At 40.4% G+C, this 11,590-nt stretch overlaps 1 protein-coding gene across 2 annotated transcripts in view; it reads right to left on the minus strand.

Annotated features, from left to right (window-relative positions):
• Positions 1-504, minus strand: part of LOC140730680 (pleckstrin homology domain-containing family G member 1) — a 218,340-nt gene extending 217,836 nt beyond the window's left edge. Inside the window, exon 1 of one of the 2 annotated variants that reach the window (XM_073051450.1) lies at positions 433-504. The gene's annotated coding sequence lies outside the window, so the exon portion shown is untranslated. The remainder of the gene's footprint in view (positions 1-432) is intronic. The other variant, XM_073051444.1, reaches the window with a different exon arrangement.
• Between the last annotated feature and the right edge of the window lie 11,086 nt (positions 505-11,590).

Here is an 11,590-nt window from a genome sequence, read left to right on the forward strand (position 1 = left end):
ATACCTCACCCAAAATACAGGACCACTGATAGTTCAACACTCCTTCAGTATAACCCAGTATCTTTTTAATACCATGACTTCCAGCTTTCTCCATATAAAGGCAGCATTGCACTTGCCTTTCTGATGATATGTTCTGTGTTTATCCATGCCAGATTAATGATCTCTGTTTCTGGAACCTCTGGTCTCTTTAGACTTCCACAGCAGTATGTGCCTATGTGAGACTCCCCAAAGATGTACTGTATATCTAATAGCACCTTTGTGGTGAACTACATATACCTGTCTGGACACGCCCCCCCGGCTGACTGCTCCTTTGGCTCCTCCCACAGACCCCGGTATAAAGGCGATTGGAGACACTGCTCCTTCCTCAGTCTCCAGGATGTTGTGTGGTGGTCGCTTGCTGCTTGTGCTTTCTTCCAGTCAATCAAAGCCTACCTTAACCCACGTCTCAGAGAGTTATTGATGGTGCATCAACCTTCCACAATGTTCTAAGGAATTCTGCAGCTGATGGAGTGCAGCCTGAACCCATGACCTTCGGCCACAGGGGCCAGTGTTTCTATTAAGGCAAAATTGAAAACTTCATTTTGACTATGTCAGAGGTAACCTCTTCCTTTCTTTTACAAAGATAGCTATGGTATCTAATCAAGGCTGACCTGAAGACCCTTTACCAATTGGGACAAACCTTCCCTCCCTCCCACAATGAAACCATTATGTTAAATCTTTGACTTGACTAGATCTTTCCAAGCTATTGCCTAACATAATTTGCCAAGTCAATCCATCCTCAAAGCTGAGCTTCATGTAGTCAAAGATTCTGGGAAAGTGCACTACAAAGCATACACCCACACATTCACACTACTGGAGTCCTCTGCACACCCCACTTTCACCCCATAGAGACAACACAGGCTGCAGACACATTTGATATACTCCAAACATACCTAAACAGACACACCAACATTGCACCGTAATCAGTGTAAAAAAATTACACCATCCTGAGAACCACTGTAAACCACACAGACCCACATACACACTTCATAACTGAAACGCCACACACATTGTTAAACACAATCAGACTGCTAAATATAGTGCCATATACACAACCTTAACTGCTACACACATCTTCACTGAATTACACATAAGGACAATTACTAATTCACGTGCACCCTCAAATTACTAGAGATAGTAACACAGAAATGAAAAGAGACCCTTTCATGAAAAATACACTATCAGCAATCCACATCACCAGATTCCCACACACTTTCAATGCTGCACCTGTGGGCAGGATGGCAGTGTGGCGATTAGGATGACACTTTACAGCACCAGCAATTGGAAGATTGGTGTTCAATTCCTGCCACTGTCTATAAGAAGTTTGTACGTTCTCCCTGTGACAGCACGAGTTTCCTCTGGGTGCTCTGCTTTCCTCCCACAGACCAAAAGACATACAAGATTAGGATTAGTAAATCATATGCACGTTATGTTGATGTCAGAAGAATGTGACACTTGTGGGCTGCCCCCAGCACGTATTTGGAATATGTTGGTCGTTGTCGAAAACAGCGCATTTCTCTGTATGATTCAATGTTCGTATTTAAAGATAAAAGTTTAGCTTTGTCACATCATCAATTCACCCATGAAGACTTTCACACTATAAACCACAATCACCAGACAAGATACACCCTCACTCAACCATATCATCAACAATATATGAAACCCCGTTCACAGGAACAACTTGAGTATTAATTATGTTAAGCAAAGTTTATTTTGTTTATAATTGGTACAGATCATGGCTGTTTAATGAACTAACTGAAAAGCCATGAATAATTTGTTGTTGGGAATTGGAACATACTTCATTCCTGTTGTATTCACTTATTGAAATGGACGATTTGGGATGGCTTAGGGGCAGAGCAGGGTACAGCTGTTCCATTAACCCAGATTCAATCCTGATCTCTGGTGGTGTCTGTGTGAGTTTCCTCCCACATCTACTGCCCGTTGGCAGCCACTATAAATCGAATCTTGGAGGGGTTGATAGGAACACAGGGAAAATAAAAAGTAATTGAGGTTGGGGGGCGGAGGCTGGAGGGTATTCAAGTCAATGGATTGAAGGGTCTGTTTCACTCTGTGACTGTAATGAGCAACGGCAGTGAGATTTTTCAAGTAAGTTATAATACCCATGCACCCTGTCACACATAACCATGTACATTAGTCAATCATACAGCCTGCTGCTCCAGGTCCAGCTCTTTCCTGTAATTTTCCGCTGAGAGAGCAAACCTCATTGGACCCTTCATCAGTACTGTGTCTGCCACTTGAAAGTCAATCACAAGTAGATTGACTTGGGTAGCCTGTCTTCTAAAATTATTCCCCCAGGGACCAGTAATGTGAGCAAACACACATCCAAATTGCTCAGTTTTGCCCCCTCCATATGGCTAATGCCAGTTTTAGAAAGTGAGATGGTTGCAGAATCTTCACAAACCGAGGAAAGATTCAGTCAAAAACTAGGTAGACTTGAGGCTCTGAGGCAAAGAGCAACCCCTTTGGGAGAGTGAATCGAACTCTAGCAAGGACTTTCTCATTAACAGTTAAAAACCAATGGCAACATTTTTGAAAGGTTACCACTTTCATAGTGTCAGAAACACAGTAATTAATTTGTGTACACCAAGGTTCCATAAACGCCAATGAGATAGTGAGTAATAAGTGTAAATTAAAGAATTTGCATTTGTGGAGAGCTTTTTAAGACCTTAGGATGTTTCCTAAGCACTTTCTGTGGTGTGGTCACTGTGGTAACATAGGAAATGCAGCAGCCAATTTACTCACAGAAATGTCACAACAGAGATGTGACATCAATAATTTGGTTTTGTTTTTCAGACTGACAGCTCAACGTAGCCGAGAACTTCAATGTTCTTCATAGAGCAGACAGGTCCTTGGTTAACACCTCCACCAAAATATTGCACCTCTGACATTTCACACTCCTCCAATAGAGCAAGGGAGTATTACCCTGGATTTTATACTCACAATTTTAGAATTTCAATCACAGCCTTCTGCCCCCAAGTAGCAAATCATCATTAGGAGCATATGCATTAAAATAAATACAAGTGGATTGAAGTATAAACTGCAGATCAGAGTCCACATTATTTTAACACTGTCATCAGATTAATCCATTCAGTAACAGATTGCCCAAGAAACACAACAGGACAATCAGCATCTCTGGTGGCAAAGGGTTGAAATCCTGCATCAGGACTGAGGATGGATAGTGATAAAAGCTATTATTTTTCAATTCCCTCCAACAAATTGTTCCTGGCTTTCCAAAAGTGAAAGAAGTGAGAGGCAGTGAGGCAGGGGCTGGTTGGTGACAGGTGGAAACTATTGAGGTGGGAGACGATGGACAGATGGCGCCAGGTAGGGAAGAGGGGGAGGAGGAGGTTTGGAGGCAGATGCTACTGCATGTTAGGTGGAAAAAGTCGAGCAGGTGGAATTGACAGAGGGGAGGATGAGAAAGGCAGGCCAAGGAAGAAACCCGGTGAATAGGTGTGCTGGTGACGGGCAGCGGAACCATGTGGGGAGGGGTGATAAATCCAAGTAAAGGTGGGGGGGGGGGGTAATGGAAAAGGTGAACCAAGGGAGAGAGACCACAAATGGGCTGGTAGGACTGGGAAAGGAACTTAGGGAGTGTGAGTTACATACTCAATGTACATACCCTTAAGCAGCAGGCTAGCCAACTGGGGATGAGGTATCATTTTTCTAGTTTATATTTGGCCCCACTGTGGCAATACAAAAACCTTGGACATAACAGGATAGGTGTGGGAATGAGGAGGGAACTTGAAATGACATGCAACCAGAATGGGCGATTGCGAACTCCACTATCTAGTTTCATCTGCGCATCATCCCTGCCTTATCTGTTCTACTTATCACCTACCCTCTTCCTACCAGTTTCCATCTACTCATTCCCCCCCCCACCACCTCACCACCCATCTCATCCTTCCCTCTCACATCTTTACAACATCTACCTTCCTCTAATCTCTCAATCCCGATGTAGGGTTTCAACCCAAAATGTCAGCTGGTCTTGGCCTCCACAAATGCTACTTGAGCCACTGAGATCTTCCAGCACTTTAACTTCTGCTCCAGATTACAACACCTGTAGTCTTGTGTCTTACATTCACCCAAAGTCCGTTTCTGAAAAAAAACTTGACTAGGGAATTATTTCGCCCTGTTTCTATGCTAATGGGTAAAGTGCAATTATACATTGATGAATGTAAATGGTCATGGTCCTTCACAAAGCAGACGGACCTTTGCTGATGGTTGGATAAGATTACTGCAACAACCTGGGAGGAGATAAAAAAAGATCTCGACTGGTTTCTCTCAGAGGGAGAAATCAGTATATATATTAACAAAGACAGGTGCACAAATTCATTGCAGTTAGCGGTCACTGTTCTGGGGAAATTTGGCACATTACAATTTAATGCCGACAACATTACCTGCTCTGGGAGTTTACTGTTGTGTTCATCACTGTTGCCTACATCTCCTGAGCACATATGCTAAAGTTGCACTGGGAGGGCTTTACAGTATCACCAGCTCTCTTCAAAACAAGCATCTGGTTGGTCTCTTCATAACCGCAGACTTCAATAATGTTAACCTGCAGGACATTTTACCCAAATTCCACCAACGTGTCACCAAGGTCACTATGGAAACAAACAGACTGGACCATGTTTATACAAACAGGCATAGTACTTACAAAGACATCTCATACCCTCATCTTGGCCACTCTGACCACATCTCCATGTTAATTCACCGCTACGCCCGAGCTATAGGAGCAATGTGCTCACCACTATGCTAGTGTGGCGCTCCATGTTGTAAATGGACAAGGGACAGAGGATGGGCAACTTAGCGGATGAGACTAATTGGATACCGATATGAACTGCGCAATCACAAAGATGACTGGTTTGAATTTCACATTTGAGTGTGTAGAAGAAGGTACTCTCATAACATTTAACAAATATCTAGATGAGAACTTGAGTTGACATGGCACTGGAGGCAAAAGACCGTGTGCAATAGTTTAGATGGACAGTAGAGGGTCAGCATGAACCTGGTGGGTTAAAGGGCCTATTTATGTATTGTATGACTTTATTATTCTTCGCAGACCAGAATGATCACAGCCTCATAACCACTGGACCTTGTTACCAAACAAGGCCTAGCAGCACTGTCGTGTAGCATAACACTTTACAGCACCAGCTTTAAGACTGGGTTTCAATTCCCACCACTGTCTGTAAGAAGTTTGTACATTTTCCCTGTGACTGCATGGGCTTTCTCTCACATTCCAAAATTTTACAAGTTAGAGTTAGTAGGTTGTGGGCATGCTATATTAGCATCCGAAGCATAGTGAAACTTGCAGGCGCCCCAGCACATCCTCGATGTAAAGGACACATTTCACTGTAGGTTTGGCTGTTTTAATTTACGTGACAAATAAAGCTAATCTTTTTATTAAGCTGCACAGTGGAACATGTGGGATGGTGGACCTCAGCACCAGAGGAGACACACATCATTTTGAGTGCCGAGGTTTGTATAACAAATGCCAGGTTTGCTGCTGTTACTCAAACCCTCAGCATGAATGAATGGTAGCAATGCTTCACTGTCAGATGAGTTGAACTCCTCTATGCCCGCTTTGAAAGCGAGTACATAACTACAGCCATGAAGATCCCTGCTGCACCCAGTGATATTGAGATCTGTCAGGGACGCCGATGTCGGGCTGTCTTTCAGGAGGGTGAATCCTCATAATGCAGTAGGCCCTGCTGGAATACCTGGCAAGGCTTTGAAAAATTGTGCTAGCCAACTGGCAGCAGTATTCAAGGACATTTTCAACTTCTCACTGCTTCAGTCGGAAGTTCCCACATGCTTCAAAAAGGTAATAATCATACCAATGCCTAAGAAGAGTAGTGTGGGCTACCTTAATGACTATTGCCCTGTAGCACTCATATCTGCAGTGATGAAAAGCTTTGAGAGGTTGGTCATGACTAGAATGAACTCCTGCTTCAGCCAGGACCTGGACCCACTGCAATTTGACAATCACAATAGATCTATGGTAGATGCAATCTCAATGGTTCTTTACAAGCCCTTAGATCACCTGGACCATACAAACACCTGTTAGAATGCTGTTCGTTGACTATAGCTCAGCATTTAACACCATCATTCCCATAATCCCAATCGATAAATTACAGAACCTGTGCCTCTGTGTCTTCCTCTGGAATTAAAACCTCGACTTCATGACCAGAAGACCACAGTCTGTCCAGATTGGTGATAATATGTCCTTTTCGGTGATGATCAACACTGGCACACCTCAGGGGTGTTTGCTCAGCCCACTGCTCTACTTGCTCTATACCCAAGACTGTGTGGTTAGGTATAGCTCAAATGATATCTATAAATTTGCTGTTGATACAACCATTGTTGGTAGAACCTCAGGAATGAGATATACCAGCTAGTTGAATGGTGTCACAGCAAAAACCTTGCAGTGTAGTAAGGTGAAAGAGCTGACTGTGGACTTCAGGAATAATAAAATGAGGGAACACGAACCAATCCTCATAGCGGGATCAGAAGTGGAGAGAGTGAGCAATTTCATGTTTCTGGGTGTTAAGATCTGAGGATCTAACCTGGTCCCAACTTATCAATGCAGCTACATTTCATTAGGAGTTTGAAAAGATTTGGTTTGTCACCTAAAACCCCAGAAAACTTCTGTACATGTACCATGGAGAGCATTTTGAAAGGCTGCATCACTGACTGGTATGGGTGATGGGTGCTAGTGCAGGGGACCGAAAGAAGCTACAGAAAGTCATAAAATTAGCCAGCTTCATCTTGGGTACTAGCCTCCATAGTACCCAAGACATCTTCAAGGAGTGGTGTCTCAGAAAGGTGGTGTCCATCATAAAGGACCCCCATCATCCAGGGCATGCCCTCTTTTTATTGCTACCGTCAGGTAGAAGCCTGAAGGTAGACACTCAGCAATTCAAGTACTGCTTCTTCCCCTCTGCCATATGATTACTGAATAGGCATTGAACCCATGAACACTACCTCACTTTTTAAATATATATTATTTTTGCACTACTTTTAATCTATCCAACATACATAAATGTAATTGACTTTTTTTTTCTTTCTATATTAACTCAAGAGCAAAAACCTTAGCCACAAGATTCAACTACAGTATTTCTTACTGCAACTTCCAAAGGGAGAGAAAATGGCAGGAAGCAGCTAAAAATTAAGCATGCACTGCCACCTGGAGGAAGCAAGAGGTAATATATACAGAAACAAATCAACATTATTCAACCAAACATCTTCGACCAAAGATTTGTTTAGCCTCAGAATGTATTATTCACCAACTGAACCTGAAATACAAAGTCAGCACCTCTGGTAGGCCATTCCAGCTTTGAACTTAACGGCAACTTACTCAAGCCTGCTGCTGCAAACTTTTCTCAGGTTACTATGGTAAGGTAGAGTAGTGATCACACAGCAAACTTTCGCAGATATCAATGAGTTAATGTTCAGATCAACTGCTTACTGCTGGTACAAACGCAAAATGAAACAAAAAATGGCAGAACTCTTAGAGGGTCAAGTAACATTTGTGGGGAGAGCAATAGTTAATATTTCAGGTTGATAATTTTTCATCAGAACTGATATTAGTTAAAGAATAAAGTAAGCATTTTTATTAAAAATTAAAGGTTTTAGAAAACAAGCTGTCCAGAGGTGGTGTAACTGCAGTACAGTTGCATGTTTTTAGTGAAATTTGGAATCATTTTTAGATATAAAAGTGATAGAAATGATGAACATGCAAAAGTTTTAAACTCTGACGAGTCTAGGCTACAAAGATGAGGAGTTGCTCCTTGAGCTTAGTTCAAACTTAGGATAGAGGGGTGCAGATAAAGAGTGAGACCAGATAGAGAGTGAAACGTTATTTAAGGTGACAGGTGATTGGAACCTCAAGTTCATTCTTGTGTTTTCTGATGGGATAAATACTGGCCGGACACCAGAACCCTTACAATCCCAACTACTTCACTTAAGAAACAAAAGGGCTAGCAAACTAAGTCATGGATGATAATATTAAAGACTTCTTTGAAAAAAATAAGTGCATCAAATAGTTAATTGCTTGCAGTTTCCTGAAACATTCCCTGATTTATGCTAGGAGCAAGACTCAAGGGGTTTCTTGATTTAACCTGAAATGAACAAGTTTCCTTAAAAATCCCATGTGAGATTTGAAAGTTTATGATATTTGCATATTCCACTTCTGTTAAATATAGAAAACTTAAGCAGACAGATAAAAGAGGAAAATAGTTTAAAACTCTGCATATCAAGAAACAAAAAGACTGGACTGAATGAAATATCTTCAGTTAGCAACCTTTCTTTTCCTGATTGATAACCCATGATAATTATTGTGACAGTTTGATACTTAAGTAGTCTGGCTATCAATGATGTGGGGATGAAGGTTTCAGCAGTAAACAAGCTGAGGCAGAATTAAATCATATTATGGAACTGGTAATAGGTGGTGTTAATAAAGATGAGGGTAAGCAGCTCAACTTGGTCAAGTTATGATTTCTCAGAGAGTCTACCTCAGTTGTCAGGGAAAAGGCTTAGTGGGCAGCGCGGGGGTAACTTGCGGCAGAGGTTGAAGTCAAGAATGTCAGCCTTCCAAATATTTAGTTGGAAAATTTCTGTTCAGTCCTGGATTGGCTAAGTAAGCTGACAAATTACAGAGGATCAAGGGTCAAATGCGGTGATATAAAGATATTTTGGGGTGATGTTAGTGCTTAAGAGAATGCACGAGTGTGGTTTATGTTGACATTACCATGTGCAATATACACAGACAACAATACAGAAGCAGGGAAAATACAATGCACATGACTCTTTTGGCTCCAGCTTCACCAGAGTGGAATTAGGTGAGTACACAGTCATTTGGAGGGTGCTGTGGTCAGCTGCTTCAAAGATGAGTAACAGACTGAGAACCATAAGGAGCAATATTCTAGAGTTTTATCACAACAAAAATCATTAGTAGCAGTAAACACAAACGTAGTGTTCTAAAATCTATGGTACTGTGGATGGGGAGAGACTTCCACTGCTCAAACTAAGGTACTACATCCAACCTGGAAGATGATGCAATTTTCTTCTCATGGACACTATCTCTAAAAACCATCATTTCTTAAAAACCAGCATAATGACATAGAATTTTCTTTAAGAACTAAGAGTATATGAATATTAATTTCCCGATGGCACTATTCAATGCTGATTCTAGAATAATCCTCATCTATCTACCTACTCACAATGTATTTTAGCAAACTTTGTCTTTGTATCGTTTAAGTGAATTGATATTCCATACTGTATCAGAATTCCATTCCTCTTTGCAAAGTGACTCTCCTAAATTGGCACTTATATTTTGTAGTTACATTTTTCTATACCCTAACCTTTCCCAGTATTGAAGTTTTGTTCAAACTATGCTTCTCAAATTCTTTAAAAAGTAAAATAGTGACAATATAAACTTAAGGATCAAATATATGCATTAGTAAATAAAAATTACCTTTTAAAGAAAAACTTAATAATGCATCCTTGTAATCATCAAAATCTGAACACGCTTCCTTCCAATAGTAAGTACAAGTCTCGACATTCAACTAAGTTTAGTAATGCTTTATCAGAATTTGCCTTAAAATTCTCACCCTTTGATGTTGCAATAGCCTTTGCAATTACTTTGTTTCTGTCAATCTAACATTTCTGGGTAAACAAGGCACACAAACCTTCAGTGTTTCATTGTTTCCGGCTTTTTTTTATAATGTAAAGAAACTAAATAGATCTATTCTTCTTTGAATAAGATCTGTGACCACAAACTTGCATTGAAAATCATGCTGTGGTTTGCCTGCTGAGTGTACCTTCGTAATTCTATGTTCCTGTCTACATCACTCACTTTGCCACAACTTCTGTTAATAGCATTCATGGTTGCTGACTCCTTGTAGACAACCATCTACAGTTCTCTCCAGTTCAAATACTTACCCATGTTCCTTCCACTTCAGCATTTTACCACCTACCCAGGCCAATTCTTTGCATTCAATTGTATTAGATTTATATGTAGATAATAATCTCAAACAAAATTTTATTAAACTTACCTTGGAAGTTTTTATAAATTTATCCACACATATTCTTCAACTAGTTTGGTTATTTAGTTCCTCAAAAATTTTATTTAAGTTTGTTGAACGCCAGTAACTCTTTAGAAATCCACATCTTAATGTGTTCAGATTTCCCCAGGTGTCCAGTGTTCTTTGCCCTTATGGATTCAAATTAGTCATGATCTGACTGAATGGCAGAACAGGCTTAGCAAGCCGGATGGCCTACTCCTGCTACTATTTTTTTATGTTCACGCTGCAAATACTAAACTATTATGTACAATTTTCTGGTTTTGTACCTTCACTTTCCAAAAATACTGCAGATGCTTTTCAGATTTTTCACTTTTAAGGAACAATTTCTAAATTGTGGACACAATGGAAGATAATAGCTAGACCATGTGTACTTTCTTTAATGATCAGGTAGAAAACATCAGGTCCTAGATTTTGGTTAGCATTTGTGCCATTTTTCCAATCCTTGAATTATTGGTGTAATTGGTAAAAACATCTCCTGCCCACACAAAAACACCTGAATGTTTAGCCCACTGCTCTAATGTCTCTACATCATGACTGTGTCGCTTAGTGCAGCAGCTCAAAGACCATCTATAAATTCACCAATGCAGTTGTTTGTAGAACCTCAGATGGCAACAAGCAGTGTCACAACAATCTTACACTCAATATCATCAAGACCAAGGAACTAACTGTTGACTTCAGGAAGGGGAAGTTGGGAAATAAGAGTCCTCATTAAGCGTCAGCAGTGTAAAGGATGAGCAGCTTCCAGAGGATCTATCCAGTACCCAACACATTGATGCAATCATGAAGAAGGCATATCGGCAGCTATACTTCATTAGGAGTTTCATGGGATTTGGTATGCCACCAAAGACTCTGGCAGATAATTTATAATTTTTTTGCACTGTACTGCTGCTGCAAAACAACAAATTTCATGTCACATGTTGGTGATAATAAATCTGATTCTGATAGCCTCAGAATATTAAGTATATTATCTTTTCCTCTAACTAAAAAGAATAATTGGGATCTCCATGTAATATTTACACCTTAGATAACAAAGCAAGGCAGGGGCTACTTTAATGCTGTCCGAAGAACTAGAGTGGAGACAGAGAAATCTCTCAGCCAAATACTGTAATTAATACTAAAAAAACAACAAGGGTATCTTATCCATCACTCAGATACTGAAGCATCAGACATGAAAATCTTCACCTTATGTATATCAATCCGGCATATGAGCAACATAGACAAGTACTCTACTATAGAGCAGAAATAGGTGAATTCTCTGCCATATTCATTACTTAAGATTCCAATGCATGGAATAGTAACTCAAATACTACAGAATCATAAATGAGGAACCTATCTCATGTTTACTGTACACTAACCCAAAGGATTTATGAAGTTCAATTTCACTTTTAATAAATAGCTTTTGTCAGAAAGACAATGTATCTAATTAAAAGGGTAAAGCATCACGC

The sequence above is a fragment of the Hemitrygon akajei genome, chromosome 7 (assembly GCF_048418815.1).
Source record: "Hemitrygon akajei chromosome 7, sHemAka1.3, whole genome shotgun sequence".
NCBI classification, from domain to species: domain Eukaryota; kingdom Metazoa; phylum Chordata; class Chondrichthyes; order Myliobatiformes; family Dasyatidae; genus Hemitrygon; species Hemitrygon akajei.